At 36.9% G+C, this 22,117-nt stretch overlaps 1 protein-coding gene across 2 annotated transcripts in view; it reads right to left on the bottom strand.

Moving 5' to 3' along the window:
* LOC143648163 (zinc finger protein 705A-like) overlaps nt 1-21,058 on the bottom strand; it is a 76,460-nt gene extending 55,402 nt beyond the window's left edge. For both annotated transcript variants that reach the window (XM_077117794.1, XM_077117784.1), the window contains exon 1: nt 20,784-21,058. The gene's annotated coding sequence lies outside the window, so the exon portion shown is untranslated. The remainder of the gene's footprint in view (nt 1-20,783) is intronic.
* Between the last annotated feature and the right edge of the window lie 1,059 nt (nt 21,059-22,117).

Raw genomic sequence — 22,117 nt, forward strand, 5'->3', positions numbered from 1 at the left:
ACAAAGATTAGAGCAGAAATAAATGAAATTGAAAACATGAAAACAATAGAGAAAATCAATAAGACCAGAAGTTGGTTCTATGAGAAAATCAACAAGATTGATGGGCCCTTAGCAAGACTGACAAAAAGAAGAAGAGAGAGGACGCAAATAAATAAGATCAGAAATGGAAGAGGAGACATAATCCCTGACCTCGCAGAAATAAAGGAGGTAATAACAGCATACTAGGAACAACTTTACGCTAATAAATACAACAATGTAGATGAAATGGACAAGTTCCTAGAAATGCATGAACAACCAACTTTGACTAAAGAAGAAATAGATGACCTCAACAAACCAATCACAAGTAAAGAAATTGAATCAGTCATTCAAAAGCTTCCCAAAACGAAAAGTCAAGGACCAGACGGCTTCACATGTGAATTCTACCAAACATTCCAGAAAGAATTAGTACCAACTCTCCTCAAACTCTTCAAAAAAATCGAAGTGGAGGGAAAGCTACCTAATTCATTCTATGAAGCCAACATCACCCTCATACCAAAACCAGGCAAAGATATTACAAAAAAAGAAAACTACAGACCAATCTCTCTAATGAATACAGATGCAAAAACCTCAACAAAATTCTAGCAAATCGAATCCAGCAACACATTAAAAGAATTATACATCATGACCAAGTAGGATTCATCCCAGGTATGCAAGGATGGTTCAACATAAGAAAATCAATTAATGTAATACAACATATCAACAAATCAAAGCAGAAAAATCACATGATCATCTCAATTGATGCAGAGAAGGCATTTGACAAGATTCAACATCCTTTCCTGTTGAAAATGCTTCAAAGGACAGGAATACAAGGGAACTTCCTTAAAATGATAAAGGGAATATATGAAAAACCCACAGCTAATATCATTCTCAATGGGGAAAAACTGAAAACTTTCCCACTAAGATCAGGAACAAGACAAGGATGTCCACTATCACCACTGTTATTCAATATTGTGTTGGAAATTCTAGGCAGAGCAATTAGACAAGAAAAAGAAATATAAGGCATCAAAATTGGAAAGGAAGAAGTAAAACTATCACTGTTTGCAGACGATATGATACTATACATCGAAAACCCAGAAAAATTCACAGCAAAACTACTAGAGCTAATAAATGAGTACAGCAAAGTAGCAGGTTACAAGACCAACATTCAAAAATCTGCAGTGTTTCTATACACTATCAATGAACAAGCTGAGGGGGAAATTAAGAAACGAATTCCATTTACAATTGCAATAAAAGAATAAAATACTTAGGAACAAATTTAACCAAAGAGACAAAAGACCTATACAAAGAAAACTACAAGAAACTGTTAAAAGAAATCACAGAAGACCTAAATAGATGGAAGGGCATACCATGTTCATGTATTGGAAGACTAAATATAGTTAAGATGTCAATTCTACCTAAATTGATTTACAGATTCAACACAATACCAATCAAAAACCCAACAACTTACTTTTCAGAAATAGAAAAACCAATAAGCAAATTTATCTGGAAGGGCAGGGTGCCCCAAATTGCTAAAAGTATCTTGAGGAAAAAAACAAAGCTGGAGGTCTCACACTGCCTGACTTTAAGGCATATTATGAAGCTACAGTGGTCAAAACAGCATGGTATTGGAATAAAGATAGATATATCGACCAATGGAATCGAATAGAGTGCTCAGATATAGACCCTCTCATCTATGGACATTTGATCTTTGATAAGGCAGTCAAGCCAGCTCACCTGGGACAGAACAGTCTCTTCAATAAATGGTGCCTAGAGAACTGGATATCCATATGCAAAAGAATGAAAGAGGACCCGTATCTCACACCCTATACAAAAGTTAACTCAAAATGGATCAAAGATCTAAACATGAGGTCTAAGACCATAAAACAGTTAGAGGAAAATGTACGGAGATATCTTATGAATCTTATAATTGGAGGCAGTTTTATGGACCGTACACCTAAAGCAAGAGCACTGAAGAAACAAAGAAAGAATTGGGAGCTCCTCAAAATTAAACACTTTTGTGCATCAAAGAACTTCATTAAGAAAGTAAAAAGACAGCCTACACAATGGGAGACAATATTTGGAAACAACTTATCAGATAAAGGTCTAGTGTCCAGAATTTATAAAGAGATTGTTCAACTCAACAACAACAAAAAGACAGCCAACCCAATTACAAAATGGGAAAAAGACTTGAACAGACCCTTCTCAGAAGAGGAAATACAAAAGGCCAAAAGGCACATGAAGAGATGCTAAATGTCCTAGCCATTAGAGAAATGCAAATCAAAACCACAATGAGATATCATCTCCCACCCACCAGAATGGCCATCATCAACAAAACAGAAAATGACAAGTGATGGAGAGGATGTGGAGAAAGAGGCATGCTTATCCACTGTTGGTACGAATGTCAAATGGTGCAACCACTGTGCAAGGCAGTTTGGCGGTTCCTCAAAGAGCTGAATATAGAATTGCCATACAACCCAGCAATACTATTGCTAGGTATCTACTCAGAGGACTTAAGAGCAAAGATACAAATGGACATTTGCACACCAATGTTTATAGCAGCATTATTTACAATTGCAAAGAGATGGAAACAGCCAAAATGTCCATCAACAGATGAGTGGCTAAACAAACTGTGGTATACACATACGATGGAATATTATGCAGCTCTAAGACAGAATAAACTTATGAAGTATGTAATAACATGGATGGACTTAGAGAACATTCTGCTGAGTGAGACTAGCCAAAAACTAAAGGACAAGTACTGTATGGTCTCACTGATATGAACCGACATTAGTGAATAAACTTGGAATATGTCGTTGGTAACAGAGACCATCAGGAGACAGAAATAGGGTAAGATAGTGGGTAATTGGAGCTGAAGGGATACGGTCTGTGCAATAGGACTGGATACAAAAACTCAGAAATGGACAGCACAATACTACCTAATTATAATGTAATTATCTTAAAACATTGAATGAAGCTGCATGTGAGAATGATAGAGGGAGGAGCGCTGGGTACATAAATGCAATCAGAAAGAAAGATAGATGTTAAAGATTGAGATGGTATAACCTAGGAATGCCTAGAGTGTATAATAATAGTGAAATGCACAATGTACAAATTTTAAAAATGTCTTTGCACGAGGAAGAACAAAGGATTGTCATTATTGCAGGGTGCTGAAAATAGATGATATCTAATACTTTAAAATGTCACATTATGTGTGAGACTAAAGCAAAAAATGTTACAAAATATAGATTTTGACTAGAGCATTTCCTAATATAACTAATGTAGACAGTTTGATTGAATGTCATAAGTACTTGGAATCTCAGGTAGCACATGAGTTTTTGTTGGTTTGTCCAGAGTGATGCCCCAATGAATCCCAGAATTATTTGATCAGTGGCTGGAAAAGTATTTGCAAGCCCCCTTCGGGGAATGGTGTGAGTGGGGAGAAATTCAACCTCCCCAAGTTGAGTTCTTGATATTCTCACAAGCAGTGTGGACAACCAAAGCTATAGGCTGAGCCCCCAGTCTTGAGGTTTGTTCACATAAAACTTAAACCCACAAAAGATAGGTCAAGTCTACTTAAAATTTCGGCCTAAGAGTCACCCCCAAGGGAGCCTCTTTTGTTGCTCAGATGTGGCCTCTCTCTCCAGCCAATATGATGAGCATTCTCACCACCCTTCCCCTCTCTGCGTGGGACATGACTCCCAGGGGTGTGGACCTTCCTGGCAACGTGGGACAAAGATCCTAGAATGAGCTGAGACTCAGCATCAAAGGACTGAGAAAAACACTAGAATGAGCTGAAAATTAACATCAAGAGACTGAGAGAACCTTCTCGACCAAAAGGGGGAATAGAAAAATGAAGCAAAGTGTCAATGGCTGAGAGATTCCAAACAGAGTCGAGAGGTTATCCTGGAGGTTATTCTTATGCATTAAGTAGATATTACCTTGTTGTTCAAGATGTATTGGAGAGGCTGGAGGGAATTGCCTGAAAATGTAGTGCTGTGTTCCAGTAGCCATGTTTCTTGATGATGACTGAACAATGATATAGCTTTCACCATGAGACTCTCTGAATGTGAAAACCTTATGTCTGATGCTCCTTTAATCTACTATATCAAGAGAAGAGTAGAACATATGGAATGAAAATAAATAACAGGGGGAACAGATGTTAAAATAAATTCAGTTTGAAATAGTGGTAGGTGAAGGCGAGGGGTAAGGGGTATGGTACATATAGTTTTTTTTTTCTTCTCTCTATTATCGTTTTATTTCTTTTTCTGTTGTCTTTTTATTTTTTTTCTAAATCGATGCAAATGTACTAAGAAATGATGAATATGCAGCTATGTGATGATATTAAGAATTACTGATTGTATATGTAGAATAGAATGATTTCTAAATGTTTTAATTTTTTTTATTAATAAAAAAAGTCATCAGGAAAATAAAGTCATTGGGGACTACTGGCACAATCTCCTGCTGCTTCATTTTTAGTAAGACTATTGAAAAATAAGTTGGGTAGTGGTTAGCCTTTTTCTATTATCTGGAAAGTTTGTGTAAGAATAGCCTTATTTCTTCTTTGGATACATGAGAAAATAAATTCATTGGTGAAAACTCAAAAAAAAAAAGAAAATCCTAGTTAAAAGAAATGAAAACAATTTCCAGAATAAACTAATTAAGGTAATTAAATGCCTAGACACCAGCAAAAAATAGCAAATCACACTAGGAATATTGAAGATATGGCCCAGTCAAAGGCACAAGCCAAAAATTCAAATGAGATACAGGAGTTGAAACAATTAATTCAGAATGTTCGAACAGACACGAACCTCACCAAAAATCAAACCAATGAACTGAGGAAGGATATAAAGGCAAGGAATGATTAAATGAATGAAAAAAAGAAGAAATAAAAAATCTGAAAAAACAAATCACAGAACTTATGGGAATGAAAAGCACAGCAGAAGAGATGAAAAAAACAATGAAAACCTACAATGTCAGATTCCAAGAGGCAGAAGATAGGATGAGTGAACTAGAGGACGGAACATCTGAAATCTGATTAGAAAAGAAAATATAGAGAAAAGAATGGAAAAACATGAGCAGGGACTCAGGGAATTGAATGACAACATGAAGCACACAAATATACAAGTTATGGGTGTCCCAGAAGGAGAAAAGAAGGGAAAAGGAGGAGAAAGACTAAAAGAGGAAATAATCACTGAAAATTTCCCAACTCTTATGAAAGACTTAACATTACAGATCCAAGATGTGCAACATACCCCAAAAAGAATAGATCCAAATAGATGTACTCCACTTACTAATCAGAATGTCAGATGTCACAGAGAAAGAGAGAATCTTGAAAGCAGCAACAGAAAAGCAATCCATGACACACAAGGAAAGCCCAATAACACTGTGCGTAGATTTCAGCAGAAACCATGGTGGAGAGAAGACAGGGGGATGATATATTTAAATTATTAAAAGAGAAAAACTGCCAACCAAGAATTCTATATCGAGCAAAATTGTCCTTCAAAAATGAGGGAGAAATTAAAACATTTTCAGATAAAAAATTGCTGATGATGAATATGTTAAAAAAAAAATGCTGAGAGAATTTGTGACCAAGAGACCAGGTTTGCAGAAATACTAAAGGGAGCACTACTGGAGAAATGAAAAGAAAGGAGACAGGTGTGGAGAAGAGTGTAGAAATGAGGACTACCAGTAAAGGCAAAAAGAAGAAAAATTAGATATGACATACAAAATCCAAAAGGCAAAATGGTAGAAGAAAGTAATACCCATACAGTAGTAGCACTAAATGTTAATGGATTAAACTCCCCAATCAAAAGACACAGACTGGCAGAAAGGATTAAAAAACAGGACCCATCTATATGTTGTCTATAGGAAACACATCTTAGACCCAAGGATAAACATAGGTTGAAAGTGAGAGGTTGGGAAAAGATATTTCATGAAAATAACAATCAGAAAAGAGCAGGAGTAGCTATACTAATATCCAACAAATTAGACTTCAAATATAAAACAGTTAAAAGATACAAAGAAGGACATTATGTATTAATAAAAGGAACAATTCAATAAGAAGACATAACAATCATAAATATTTATGCACTGAGCCAGAATGCTCCAAAATACATAAGGCAAACACTGAAAACACTGAAAAGAGAAATAGACAAATCTACCGTAATGTTTGGAGACTTCAATTCCACACTCTCATCAATGGACAGAACATGTAGACAGACAATCAATAAAGAAACAGAGAATTTGAATAATACAATAAATGAGCTACACTTAACAGACATTTATAGAACACTACACCCCACAACAGTAGGATACACCTTTTTCTCAAGTGCTCATGGATCATTCTCAAGGATACACCACATGCTGGATCACAAAGCAAGCCTCAATAAATTTAAAAAGACTGAAATCATACAAAACACTTTCTCAGATCATAAAGGAATGAAGTAGGAAATCAGTAATAGGCAGAGTGCCAGAAAATTCACAAATATATGAAAGTTCAACAGCACACTCAAACAACCAGTGAGTCAAGGAAGAAATTACAAGAGAAATCAGTAAACATCTCGAGGCAACTGAAAATGAAAACACAACATATCAAAATTTATGGGATGCAGCTAAGGCAGTGCTAAGAGAGAAATTTATTGCCCTAAATGCCTATATCAAAAAAGAAGAAAGGTTAAAAATCGAGCAATTAACTGTCCACATGGAAGAACTGGGGAAAGAACAGCAAACTAAATCAAAAGCAAGAAAAAGGAAAGAAATAATGAAGATTAGAGCAGAAATAAATGAAATTGAGAACATGAAAACAATTCAGAAAATCAACAAAACCAGAAGTTGGTTCTATGAGAAAATCAATAAGATTAATGGACCCTTAGCAAGGTTGACAAAAAAAGAGAGAGGATGCAAATAAATAAAATCAGAAATTAAAGAGGAGACATAACCACTGACCTCACAGAAATAAAGGAAGTAATGAGAGGATACTATGAACAAATTTATGCTAACAAATATGACAATGTAGTGAAATGGACAACATTCTAGAAAGGCATGAATAACCAACATAGACAACCTCAACAAACCAATCACAAGTAAAGAAATTGAATCAGTCATTAAGAAGTTCCCCAAAAAGAAAAGTGCAGGACCAGATGGCTTTACATGTGCATTCTACCAAACATTCAAGAAAAAATTAGTACCAATCCTGCTCAAACTCTTCAAAAAAATTGAAGGGGAGGGAGAGCTACCTAACTCATTCTATGAAGCCAAAATCACCCTCATATCAAAGCCAGAGAAAGATATTACAGAAAAAGAAAACTACAGACCAATCTCTAATGAATATAGATGCAAAAATCCTAAACAAAAGTTTAGCAAATCGAATCCAGCAACACATGAAAAGAACTATACACCATGACCAAGTAGGATTCATCCCAGGTATGCAAGGATGGTTCAACATAAGAAAATCAATCAATATAATACACCATATCAACAAATCAAAGCAGAAAAACCACATGATCATCTCGATTGATGCAGAAAAGCCATCTGACAAAATTCAACATTCTTTCCTGTTGAAAACACTTCAAAGGATAGAAATAGAAGGGAACTTTCTCAAAATGGTAAAGGGAATATATGAAAAACCCACAGCTAACATCATCCTCAATAGGGAAAACTGAAAACATTCCCCCTAAGATCAGGAACAAGACAAGGATGTCCACTATCACCACTGTTATTCAACGTTGTGTTGGAAGTTCTAGGCAGAGCAATTAGACAAGAAAAAGAAACACAAGGCATCAAAACTGGAAAAGAAGTAAAACTCTCACTGTTTGCAGATGATATGAAAATTTATGTCAAAAACCCCAAAAAATCCACAGCAAAACTAGTAGAGCTAATAAATAAGCACAGCAAAGTGGCAGGTTACAAGATCAACATTCAAAAATCTGTAGTGTTTCTATATACTAGTAATGAAATATCTAGGGGGAAATCAAGAAAAAAAATCCATTTACAATTACAACCAAAAGAACAAAATATTTAGGAATAAATTTAACTAAAGAAACAAAAGACCTATACAAAGAAAACTACAAGAAATTGTTAAAAGAAATCACAGATGACCTAAATAGATGGAAGGGCATACCGTGTTCGTGGACTGGAAGACTAAATATAGTTAAGATGTCAATTCTACCTAAATTGATTTACAGATTCAATGCAATACCAACTAAAATCTCAAAAACTTACTTTTCAGACATAGAAAAGCCAATAACCAAATTTATCTGGAAGGGCAGGGTGCCCCAAATAGCTTAAAGTATCCTGAGAAAAAAAAGATGAAGTCGGAGATCTCACGCTACCTGACTTTAAGGTGTATTATGAAGCTACAGTGGTCAAAACAGCATGGTACTGGTATAAAGATAGATATATTGATCAATGGAAAAGAATAGAGTGTTGATATATAGACCCTCTCATCAATGGACAGTTGACGTTTGATAAGGCAGGTAAGCCAACTTACCTGGGAAAGAAGTTTCTTCAATAAATGTTGCCTAGAGACCTGGATATCCATAAGCAAAAGAATGAAAGAGGATCCATATCTCACACCCTATAAAAAATTAACTCAAAATGGATCAAAGACCTAAACATTAGATCTAAGACCATAAAACTGTTGGAAGAAAATGTAGGGGAATATCTAATAAATCTTATACTAGGAGGTGGTTTCCTAGACCGTACACCCAAAACATGAGCATTGAAGAAAGAAAGAAAGAAATGGGAACTCCTCAAAATTAAACACTTTTGTGGATCAAAGATCTTTGTCAAGAAAGTAAAAAGAGCCTACACAATGGGAGACAATATTTGAAAACAATGTATCAGATAAAGGTCTAGTATCCAGAATTTATAAAGAGATTGTTCAACTCAACCACAGAAAGACAGACAACCCAATTACAAAATGGGCAAAATACTTGAACAGATACTTCTCAGAAGAGGAAATACAAATGGCCAAAAGGCACATGAAGAGATGCCCAACTTCCCTGGCTATTAGAGAAATGCAAATCAAAACCACAATGAGATATCATCTCACACCCACCAGAATGGCCATTATCAATAAAACAGAAAATGACAAGTGCTGGAGAAGATGTGGAGAAAGAGGGACACCTACCCACTGTTGGTAGGAATGTCAAATGGTACAACCTCAGTGGAAGGCAGTTTGGTGGTTCCTCAGGAAGCTAAATATAGAATTGCCATATGACCCAGCAATACCATTGTTAGGTATCTACTCAGAGGACATGAGGGCAAGGACACAAATGGACATTTGCACACCAATGTTTATAGCAACATTATTTACAATTCAAAGAGATGGAAACTGCCAAATGTCCATCAACAGACGAGTGGCTAAACAAACTGTGGTATATACAAAGAATGGAATATCATGCAGCTGTAAGACAGAATAAAGTTAGGAAGTATGTAACAACATGGATGGACCTTAATGACATTATGCTGAGTGAGATCAGCCAGAAACAAAAGGACAAATACTGTATGGTCTCACTGATATGAACTGACATTAGTTAATAAACTTGGAGAATTTCATTGGTAATAGAGACCATCAGGAGACAGAAATAGGGTAAGATATTGGGTAACTGGAGCTGAAGGGATACAGATTGTGAAACAGAACTGATTGTAGAAACTCAGAAATGGATAGCACAATACTACCCAACTGTAATACAATTATGTTAAAATACTGAATGAAGCTGAATGTGAGAATGATAGAGGGAGGAGGGCTGGGGGCACAAATGAAATCAGAAAGAAAGACGATAAACACTGAGATGGTATAATTTATGAATGCGTAGAGTGTATAATGATAGTGACTCAATGTACAAATTTAAAAAATGCTTTGGCATGAGGAAGAACAAAGGAATGTCATTACTACAGGGTGTTGAAAATAGATGATTAATATTTTAAAATTTTAACTTATGTGTGAGACTAAAGTAAAAAATGTTTATTTGGTACAAAATTTGTATTTTGACTAGTGCATTTCCTAATATAACTTATGTAGACTGCTTAACTGAATACCATAAGTACATGGAACCTTGAGTAGGGCATGAGATTTCGTTGGTTTCTCCAGAATGATGCCCTGATAAATCCCAGAGTGATCTGAACAGTGAATAAAAAGTATTTGCAAAGTCTCTTCGCAAATGGTGAGAAAGGGGGAAAAGCCAACCTCCCCAAGTTGAATTCTTGATATTCTCACAAATACTGCGGACAACCAAAGCAATAGGCTGAGCCCCCAATCTTGCGGTTTATTCATATGAAACTTAACCCCATAAGGAACAGGTCAAGCCTACTTAAAATTAGACCTAAGAGTCACCCCCAAGAGAACCTCTTTTGTTGCTCAGATGTGGCCTCTCTCTCTTTAGCCAACACAACAAGCAAACTCACTGCCCTCCCCCTGTCTACGTGGGACATGACTCCCAGGGGTGTGGACCTTCCTGGCAACGTGGTACAGAAATCCTAGAATGAGCTGAGACTCAGCATCAAGGGATTGAGAAAACCTTCTCGACCAAAAGGGGGAAGAGGGAAATGAGACAAAATAAAGTGTCAATGGCTGAGAGATTCCAAACAGAGTCAAGAAGTTATCCTGGAGGTTATTCTTACACATTAAATAGATATCACCTTGTTAGTCAAGATGTAACTGCCTGAAAATTTAGAACTGTGTTCCAGTAGCCATGTTTCTTGAAGGTGATTGTATAATGATAGCTTTCACAATGTGATGGTGTGATTGTGAAAACCTTGTGTCTGACGCTCCTTTTATCTACCTTATCAAAAGCAATAAAGCACATGGAATAAGAATAAATAATAGGGGGAGCAAATGTTAAACTAAATTTAGATTGAAATGCTAGTGACAAATGAAAGGGGGGTAAAGGGTACGGTATGTATGAATTTTTTCCATTGTCTTTTTATTTCTTTTTCTGAATTGATGCAAATGTTCTAAGAAATGATCATGATGATGAATATGTAACTATGTGATGATACTGTAAATTACTGACTATATATGTAGAACAGAATGATCATAAGAATGTTCATGTTTGTTGGTTATTATATTTTTTAAAAAAACATAAAAAAAATCAAGTCAACAAGTTGAGGGGGATGTGAAAAAGTCATTGGGTAAACAAAAAGAGGAAATTAAAAGTTTGAAAAAACAAATCACAGAACTTATGGGAATGAAAGGTACAATAGAAGAGATTGGAAAAAAAAAGCAAAGGAAACCCACAACTGATTTGAAGAGTTAGAAGACAGGATTAGTGAACTATAGAATGGGACACTTGAAATCTGACATGCAAAATATGGGAAAATGATGGAAAAATATAAGCAGGATCTCAGGGAATTGAATGACAGACAACATGAAGTGCATAAATATACATATTGTGAGTGTTCCAGAAGGGGAAAAGAAGGGAAAAGGAGGTGAAAGACTAAAAGAGGAAGTAATCACTGAAAATTTCCCATCTCTTATGAAGGACATAAAATTACAGATCCAAGAAGTGTAGCTTATGCCAAACAGAATAGATCCAAATAGACAAACACCAAAACACTTACTAAAACGACTGTCAGATGTCAAAGAGAAAGAGAATTTTGAAAGCAGCAAGAGAAAAGCAATCCATAACATAAAAGGGAAGCCCAATAAAACCATGTGCGGATTTCTCAGCAGAAACCATAGAGGCAAGAAAGCAGTGGTATGATATATTTAAGATTCTAAAAGAGAAAACCTGCCAACCAAGAATTCTATATCCAGCAAAAGTGTCCTTCAAAAATGAGGGGGAGATTAAAATATTCTCAGACAAGCAATAACAGAGATCTGTGACCAAGGACTGGGTTTGCAAGAAATACTAAAGGGAGCACTACATACAGATAGGAATAGGCAGGAGAGAGAGGTCTGTAGAATAGTGTAGAAATGAAGACTGTCAGTAAAGGTAAAAAGTGAAAAACAATTAAATATATAAAATTCAAAAGACAAAATGGTAGAAAGAAGTACTAAGCTCCCCTATCAAAAGACACAGACTGGCAGAGTGGGTTAAAAAACAGAACCCATCTATATGTTATCTACAGGAGATTCATTTTAGACCTAAGGACAAACACAGTTTGAAAGTGAAAGGTTGAGAAAAGATATTTCATGCAAATAACAATCAGAAAAGAGAAGGAGTAGCTACACTAACACCCAACAAATTAGACTTCAAGTGTGAAACAGTTAAAAAAGGCAAAGAAGGACACCATGTATTAATAGAAGGAACAATTTACAAGAAGACATAACAATCATAAATATTTATGTACCAAGTCAGAGTACTCCAAAGTACATGAGGAAACTGACAATACAGAAGGGAAAAATGGACACCTCTACCATAATAGCTGGAGACTTCAATTCCCCGCTCTCATCAATGGATAGAACATCTAGACAGATGATCAATAAAGAAATGGAGAATGTGAATAATACAATCAATGAACCAGATTTAACAGACATTTACAAAACATTACATACCACAATAGCAGGATACACACTTTTCTCAAGTGCTCATGGATTATTCTCAAGAATAGACCATATGCTGGATCACAAAGCAAGTCTCAATAAATTTTAAAACACTGAAATCATACAAAACACTTTCTCAGATCATAATGGAATGGAGCAGGAAATCAATAGGCAGAGGGCCAGAAAATTCACAAATATATGGCAGCTAAACAACACATTCTTAAACAACCAGTGGGTCAAGGAAGAAATGAGAAATAAGTAAATATCTCGAGGTGAATGAAAACGAAAACACAACGTACCAGAATTTATGGGATGCAGCAAAGACTATACTGAGAGGGAAGATTAAATGCCTACATTAAATAAGAGAAAAGAGCAAAAATTGAGGAATTAAGTGTTACTTGGAAGAACTAGAGAAAGAACAGCAAAGCAAACAAAAGGGAATAAAGAACAAAGATTAGAGCAGAAAATAAATGAAACTGAGAACATGCAAACAACAGAGAAAATCAACAAAACCAGAAACTGGTTCCTTGAGAAAAATCAGTAAAACTTTGGGACCTTATCTAGATTGACAAAAAAAAAAAAAAAAAGAAAAAGAAAAAAAAGAGAAGATGCATAAATAAATTCAGAAATGGAAGAGAGAGATAACCACTGACCCCACAGAAATAAAGGAGGTAATAAGAGGAAATTATGAACAACTATATGCTAATAAACCAGACAATGTAGATGAAAAGGGACAACTTCCCAGAAAGGTATGAACAACCAACATTGTCTCAAAAAGAAATAGGTGACCTCAACAAACCAATCACAAGAGACTGAATCTGTCATCAAGAAGTGCTCAAATTTATTCCCAGAACATGCACCTAAAAAAAAAAGGACTTAAAAAAGAAAAGTCCAGGACCACAATCAGATGGCTTCACATGTGAATTATCCCAATTCTGCTCAAACTCTTCAAAAAAACTGAAGAGGTGGAAAAGTGACCTAACTCATTCTATGAAGCGAATATCACCCCCATACCAAGGCCAAGCAAAGATACTATAAGAAAATAAAATTACAGATCTTTCTAATGCATATAGATACAAAAAACCTCAGCAAATTACTGCAAATTGAATCCAGCAGCACATTAAAAGAATTATACACTATGACCATGTGGGATTTATTCCAGGTATGCAAGGATGGTTCAACATAAAAAAATCAATTAATGTAAAACACCATATCAATAAATCAAAGCAGAAAAACCACATGATCATCTTGATTGATGCAGAAAAGCCATTTAACAAAATTCAACATCCTTTCTTGATGAAACACTTCAAAGGATAGGAATAGAAGGGAACTTCCTCAACATGATAAAGGGAATATATGAGAAACACAGAGCAAACATCATCCTCAACGAGGAAAGACCGAAAGCTTTCCCTCTAAGAAAAGCAACAAGACAAGGATGACCACTGTCACTATTGTTATTCAACGCTGTGCTGGAAGTTCTATCCTGAGCAATTAGACAAAAAAAAAAAAGAAAGCCATCAAAATTGGAAAAGAAGTAAAACTCTCACTGTTTGCAGATGATATGATACTGTACGTTGAAAATCCCAAAAAATCTACAGCAAAGCTACCGGAACTAGCAGATGAGTACAGCAAAGTGGCAGGGTAGAAGATCAACACCCCAAAATAAGTAGTGTTTCCATACACTGGCAATGAGCAATTTAAGGAGGAAATCAAGAAAACTTCATTTATAATAGCAACCAAAAGAATCAAACTATTTAGGGCGGGCCACAGTGGCTCAGCAGGTAAGAATGCTTGCCTGCCATGCCTGAGGACCCGGGTTCAATTCCCGGTGCCTGCCATGTAAAAAAAAAAAAAAAAAGAATCAAACTATTTAGAAATAAATTTAATGAAGGATACACAGAAAACTACAAGAAACTGCTAAAAGATATCACAGAAGACCTAAATAAATGGAAGGGCATAACATGTTCATGGATTTGAAGATGAAATATAATAAAGATGTCAATTCTACTCAAATTGATTTATAGAGTCAATGCAATACCAATTAAAATTCCAACAACTTACTCTGCAGAAATAGAAAAACCAATAACCACATTTATTTGGAAGGGAAGGGTGCCCCAAATAGCTAACGATATAAGAAAAATGAGGTGGTAGGTCTCACACTAACTGACTTTAAAGCATATTACGAAGCTACAGTGGTCAAAACAGCATGGTACTGGTATAAAGATACATATAATGACCAATGGAATCGATTAGAGTGTTTAGATACAGACCTTCTCATCTATGGGCAATTGATTTTTTTCTTTTCTTTCCTTTTTCTTTTTTTTGCATGGGCAGGCACTGGGAATTGAGCCCAGGTCTCCAGCATGGCAGGTGAGAATTCTGCTACTGAGCCACCATCACACTGCCCTGCAACTGATTTTTACCATCACACTGCCCTGCAACTGATTTTTGATTAAGTGCTCAAGTCAACCCATCTGAGACAGAGCAGCCTCTCAAATAAATGGTGTTTGGAAAACTGGGTATCTATATGAAAGAGGATCGATATTTCACACTCTATACAAAAATTAACTCTAAATGGATCAAAAACCTAAACATTAGAGCTAAGGCCATAAAACTATGAGAAGAAAATGTAAAGAAATATCTTATAAAACTTGTAATAGGAGGCAGTTTCCTAGACCCTACACTCAAAGCATGAGCATTGAAAAAAGAAATAGATAAATGGGGACTCCTCAAAATTAAACACTTTTTGCATCAAAGAAAGTCAAGAAATTAAAAAGGTAGCTTACACAATGGGAGACAATATTTGGAAACTACATATCAGATAATGCTTTTCTATCCAGAATATACAAAGAGATTCTTCAAATGAACAACAAAAAGACAAACAACCCAATTGAAAAATAGGCAAAAGACATAAACAGACACTTCTCACAAGAGGAAATACAAATGGCTTAAAGGCACATGAAAAGATGTTCAAATTCACTGGCTATTAGGGAAATGTAAATCAAAACCACAATGAGATATGTGACTCACTAGAATGGCCATTCTCAAAAAAAAAGAAAACAACAAGTGCTGGTGAGGATGTGGAGAAAGAGGAACACATCCACTATCAGTGGGAATGTAAAATAGTGTAACTCCTCTGAAAGGCAGTTTGGCAGTTCCCCAGGAAGCTAACTGTAGAACTGCCATATGATCCAGTAATTCCGTTACTAGGTATACACTCAAAAGAACTGAATGCAAGGACACAAATGGACATTTACGCACTAATGTTTATGGCAGCGCTACTTACGAATGCCAAGAGATGGAAACAGCCCAAATGCGCACCAATAGATGCAAGGCTAAACAAGCTGTGTTATATTTAAAAAGGAATATTACATAGCTGTAAGACAGAATAAAGACATGGAGCATGTAACAATGTGGATGTACCTTGAGGACATTATGCTGAGTGAAGTTAGCCAGAAACTGAAGGACAAATACTATATGGTCTCATTAATATGAACTAACATTAATGAGTGAACTTTGATAGTTAAAGTTAAGAGCACAGGCTATTAGGAAATAGAAAGAGGTTAGAGATTTGGCATCTGGTGAAGGAATACAGAATGTACAACAGGATTGACTGTAAAAATTCAGAAATGGATAGCAATATACTATCTAACGGTAGCACAATAATGTAAGTACACTGAATGAAGTCAAATGTGTGTGTGGTTGAGGAAGAAGGGCTGGGGGCACATATGACACCAGAAGGAAAGATAGAAGATAAAGACTGAGAGGGTATAACTTACAAATGCCTAGACTAGACAGTGATGGTGATTAAATGTACAAATATAAGAATGTTCTTGCATGAGGAAGAACAAAGGAATGTCAATATTGCAAGGTGTTTAAAATGGGATGGTATACAGGAAAAATATAATCAATGCAAGCTAGGGTCTATAGTTAAGAGTAATACTGTAATATGCTTCTACTGACTGTACTAAAGACATGATGCCAAAACTAAATGTCAACAAGTGTGAGATATGGGGGAGGGGCTTGGAATTCTTTGCAGAAGAAAAGCAAATGTCTTCATATAGTTTGCTGTGGTGAAGATATGGCTAAGTGGCTATACCAGGACCCACAGATTTTTTAACTTAGGTTGGGTTGTATGATATACAAATAAAACTGTTTTAAAAATGAACAGAGAGAAACATATGCTAGAGAAAATGTGGAGAAAGAGATGTATCTATTCACTGTTGGTAGGGAAGCTGAGGGGTACAGCCCCTCTGGAGGGCAGTGGAGGGGCTCCACAGCAGGCTAGGCGTGGGGATGCCATATGATGGTGCAACCCATTGCTAGATATGTACCTGGAGGAACTAAGAGTGGGGACATGAATGGACATTTGGATAGAAAGGGGCCAAAGGGGACAACCACTGAGGAATGGAAGGGGGAACTGCAGTGTATATATATATATATAATGGACTACTGAGCAGCTGCAAGAAGGAATGAAGTTGTGAAGCATCCAATCTGGTGAATGAACCTGATGGTAAGATGTTGAAAGAAATGTCAAGGGTGGGCCACGGTGGCTCAGCAGGCAAGAATGTTCGTCTGCCATGCCAAAGGACCTGGGTTTGATTTCCGGTGCCTGCCCATGTAAAAAAAAAAAAAAAAAAAAGAAATGTCAGAAACAAAAAGACAAATATTATAATGCCTCACTCATATGGACTGTGCAGGTTTGAAAGTATTATGTACTCCAGCAAAGCTATGTTTTAATCCTGATTCAGTCTTGTGGGGGCAGCCATTTCTATTAATTCTGATTAAACACTGCAGGTGGAAACTTTTGATTGGATTATCTCCACAGAGGTGCAACGTGCCCAATTTTGGGTGTGACCTATAATTAGATGGCGATGTGACTCCACCCATTCCAGGTGGGGCTTGATTAGTTTACCAGAATACTTTAAAAGGGGAGATGTTATGGATAGAATCAGGAATGACAGAGCTGACAGAACCTTCAGAGCAGAGGAGACACAGATACTGACAGCTATTTGGAGGTGTTTGGAGCCCAAACAACATTGCCATGAGATGTTAAGCCAGTCAGAACCTGAAGAGAGCCAAGGGAAGCCAGGTGATGAAGGCCAGCCCCAGAGAAGCAAAGTGTAGAGCCCCCACAGAAACATAGGCTGAAAGTAACAGAGCCCAAGAGCAAGGGACCAGCAGATGCCAGCCACATGACTACCCAGCTGACAAAGGTGTTCCTGACCAGTCAGCCTTCCTTGAACTAAGGTATTTTACCTGGATGGCTTAGTTTAGACATTTTTATAGGTTTAGAATTGTAAACTTGTAACTTATTAAAGTCCCTTTTAAAAAGACATTCCAGTTTCTGGTATATCGCATTCCGACAGCTTGCAAACTAATACATCCACTAAATATAACATACGAACTTGGCCAACGGATGTCGAGATCATGGGTTACCAGGTTGAGGCCTATTGTAAAGGGTTCTAGACTCTTACTGCAGTTACATCTATTCCAGAGTTGGAAATGCTGTATCTACATTCTGAAATACTTAGCTATTTGTAAATAAACTGGTTATTCACAGAAACTTTAGGTGCTTAGGTGACACCTGAGATTCAGAATTAGAATTCTGAAGCTATGAAAGTCACCACTGCCACCTACAGAAATTGGGCAAGAAAAAGAAATAAAAGGCAATCAAATTAGAAAGGAAGAAGTCAAACTTTTGCTCCCTGAATATGATAATTACGTATTGATAAAATCATGAAAAAAACATGAACAAGCTTCTTGAGCTAATAAAGTATAGTAAAGTGATGGGATACAAGTCATATATGCAAAATATGAAAACATGCAAAAATCAATGTCTCTATACCAGAACAATATGATATCCAAGGAGGCAATGACGAAAAACATATTCCATTTATAAAAGTAACCAAAAGAATCAAATATCTAGGAACAAACTTAACCAAAGTAAGGTTCTTGTACAAAGAAAACTACAAAACACGCTTAAAAAAAATCAAAGACCTAAATAAACAGGAAGACATTCCATGTTCATGGATAGGAAAGCTAAATATCATTAAGATGTCAATTCTATCCAAATTGATTTACAGATTACACAACACCAATCAAAATCCCAACAGCTTAATGAGCAGAAACAGAAAAATCAACAATCAAATTTATCTGGAAGGGAAAAGGTGCCCCAAACAGTTAAAAACACCTTGAGAAAAAAAATAAAAAGTCAGAGTTCTCACACTTCCTGACTATAAAGAATATTAAAAACCTACAATGGTCAAAATAGCATGAACCTGGCCCAAGTTTAGGTTACAATGGAATCAAATGAAAAGTTCAGAAAAATCCCTCTCATCTATGGCTAAGTGATTCTTGATCAGGTGGCTAAGTCCATCCAACTGGGAGAGAACAACCTCCTCAACAAATGGTGCTGGGAAACCAGGATATCTATATCCAACAGAATGAAAGAAAATCCCTATCTCACACATTATACAGAAATTGACTCAACATGGATCAAAGACCTAAAACATTACAGCTAGGATCATAAAACTCTTAGAAGAAAATATAGAAAAATATCTTTAAAATTTTATGGTAGGAGGTGGTTTCCTGAACCTTACACCCAAAGCACAAAGAAAGAAAGTAGAAATAGAAAAGTGGGATCTCCTCAAAATTGAATACTTTTGTGCATCAAAGGACTTTATCAAGAAAGTAAAATGACAGTAAAAAGACAGTAGAAAGACAGGATAAAATAGTCAGAAACCACATCTCTGATAGGGGTTAAATATCTAGGTTATATAAAGAAACCCTAAAACTCAACAACAAAAAATCAAACAACCCAATCTAAAAATTGGGTAAAAGACACGGATAGACACTTTCCTAAAAAGGAAATACAAGAGGCTAGAAAAGCATGTGAAAAGATGATCAACTTCACTAGGAGTCAGGGAAATAATTATCAAAACTGCAGTTAAATATCATTTCACACATACTGTAATGACTGCTATAAAAAAAGAAAATTACAAGTGCTGGAAAAGATGCGGAAAAATAGACACACTTATTCTGTTGGTGGTAATGTAAAATGGTGTGGCCACTCTGGAAGGCAGTTTCACAATTCCTCAGGAAGCTAAGTATAAATTGTCATATGATCCAGCAATCCCATTATTGGGTATATATTTGGAAAAACTGAAAACAGTGACACAATAGACATGCGGACTCCAAAAACAGTGGTATTATGCACGACTGCCAATAGATGAAAACAGCCCAAATGTCTATCAACTGATGAGTGGATAACCTGGTACATTTAATGATGGAATATTATGCAGCCGTAAAAAGGAATGAAGCCATAATGCAAATAAAATGTGGATGAACCTTGATGATATTATTTTAGGTGAAATAAGCCAATAAGAAACAAAAATATTGTACATTCTCACTACAATGAACTAACTTTAATGAGCAAATGTGGGAGTTAAATTTGAGACAAAGATTATCAGGAAACAGAGGGCAGAGATTGGGCAATTGATGTTTAAGGATTACAGAATTTTTAATAAAGTTGGATGTAAAGATTCATATATGGATAGTACAATACTGGGTGATGGTATTACAATACAATCAGCGTACTTAATAAAGCTGAGCGTCAGTACAGATGTAAGAGGAAGACTAGGGTAGTGTATATCACCAGAAGGAAAGCTGGAAGACAAAACCTGAATGCACAGAGTTTTGGTGACTTGGCCTTTCTATGCTATCATTTTCCACTCTGTAAAGTGGGAATAAGAGAACTTCTAACTCTGAGCTGAGACACCCTGAGGATGACTATGAGTTGAAACGTTTTATTAATTGTCAAGAACTTGTCATGCTGCTCTTCCTTTCTTTGCCTAAGATTTCTCATCTATCAATGTGAATAATAATTGCGACTATCTCCTATGTAACATTTTCTGAGAAATAATAAGCTAGAACATTCCAAGTACACAGAATTTGTCTGATGTACTGTAGGTTTCAATTAAGATTTATTATGCCCTGATAAATTTTCAAAAGAATGTTTAACTCCCCTTTGGGAAGTTTTTACCAAATTAGAAAAAAGTACGCAAACTGATAAGAACCATAGGGAAAAACTGAACTAGCAATCCAAGATACCTATACAAGTACTTTTAATCACCTAGGACATGTCAGAGATCGCTCATAATTTTCTTAATACATACTATCTTTTTGAAACCTTAATGCACTATTATTAGAACAGCAACATCTCTACAAGTTGGTTTGCGCTGACTGAAAATAAAATAACATAATTTAAAACTTTTACCTGCTATTTGCGGGCGGGTGCTGCAGCGCGCTCCCGCTCCGCCCTTCCTCCCCCGCTACGGAGCTCTGCGGGGGCCCACGCTGGCCGGGTTGGCTGCCGCCACGCGTCCTGGGGACCCTCCGCGCCGCGGCCGAAATAGGGACCTCGCGCCAGGTGAGAGACGGCCCGAGGGCACCCCAGACTCAAGGTACGAGAGCTACAGCCGACGTCGCCATCTTAAGCCCATAGCAGCCGATGTGCGTACCCCAAGCTACCGATGCCTTCCTTAGCGGTCTCACGCGATCCCGGGAATACGGAAGTCTCGCGATAATAGGCTTTTTCTCCAGCTAATTGGAAGAAGGAAGGACCGCGCTTCCGGTGTCGTCCCCTCATTCTTACTAGTGAGCGTAAGAGAATGGTGGGTGACCCAGCCTGGAGGATCCCACTCAGGCGCGGAGACCCATCTCTCTATAACTATCACGATGAGAAAAGTAACGAAAGAATCGCCGTATTTCATCGACTTTAAGGTGCATATTCTTTGCATTTCAATATCTCTAGAAAGTCAGGATGTCTAACAATGAATGATGTGTTAGCATTTTCTCTTTCCTCGTGCATTTTAAAGCAATAGTGCATTTTAAAGCAATAGTGCATTTTAAAATTGGTGGCATCGTAGATTCGATTAAATATGACAGGTAGAACTTCAACACAACTGATGGAGCGTGTGATACCAATCCGTTTTGAAGGCTATGCAGGCAGAGTCCCCTTAGTCCCTGAATTGTTTAAAAGACTCTGCGTGGTCATCCCTGGTTTTGGACGAGCTGCTCTGGTTAATTGCCCTGTGGTGGACCCAGTCCCAAGCTTGGAATTCAGTTTTCCGACCCGGGAGAACCAACTCTGTACGTTCAGGCACCAGAGAGTGTGACCCAGTAAACCTCAACAAGAATGGCTTCTCCAGTTGGCAAGTCTCTTTGCAACCCTGGCAAAGTTTAGAATTTAATATAGAAAAGCTCTTGTTAAATATTGCAGGTTGAGTGCGCGGGTGTTTCATTGATAGAATGGTCGCCTTCTATGCGGGAGACCCGTTCGATTCCCGGACCAGGCACCGCCCCCCACCCCCACCCCAAAATTATATAGATAGATATTGCAGATTTACCTCCACTTCCTCCTGAGATTCCTCTAATACGGTAGGAAAGTTTTTTTTTTTTAAGCCAAAAACCCGTGAGGGCAAAAAGGTGTACCTGGAGCTAGATAGAGAGTGGTGCATGGAAGCCAGTGCCTAAGGCGTCCTGTAGGAGAATGCTGCGGGAAGAGGAAAAGACCCCAGACCTCTCTCCCTACCTGTGCCACTGGCGGGC

This window comes from Tamandua tetradactyla, chromosome 1 (assembly GCF_023851605.1).
Source record: "Tamandua tetradactyla isolate mTamTet1 chromosome 1, mTamTet1.pri, whole genome shotgun sequence".
NCBI lineage: Eukaryota > Metazoa > Chordata > Mammalia > Pilosa > Myrmecophagidae > Tamandua > Tamandua tetradactyla.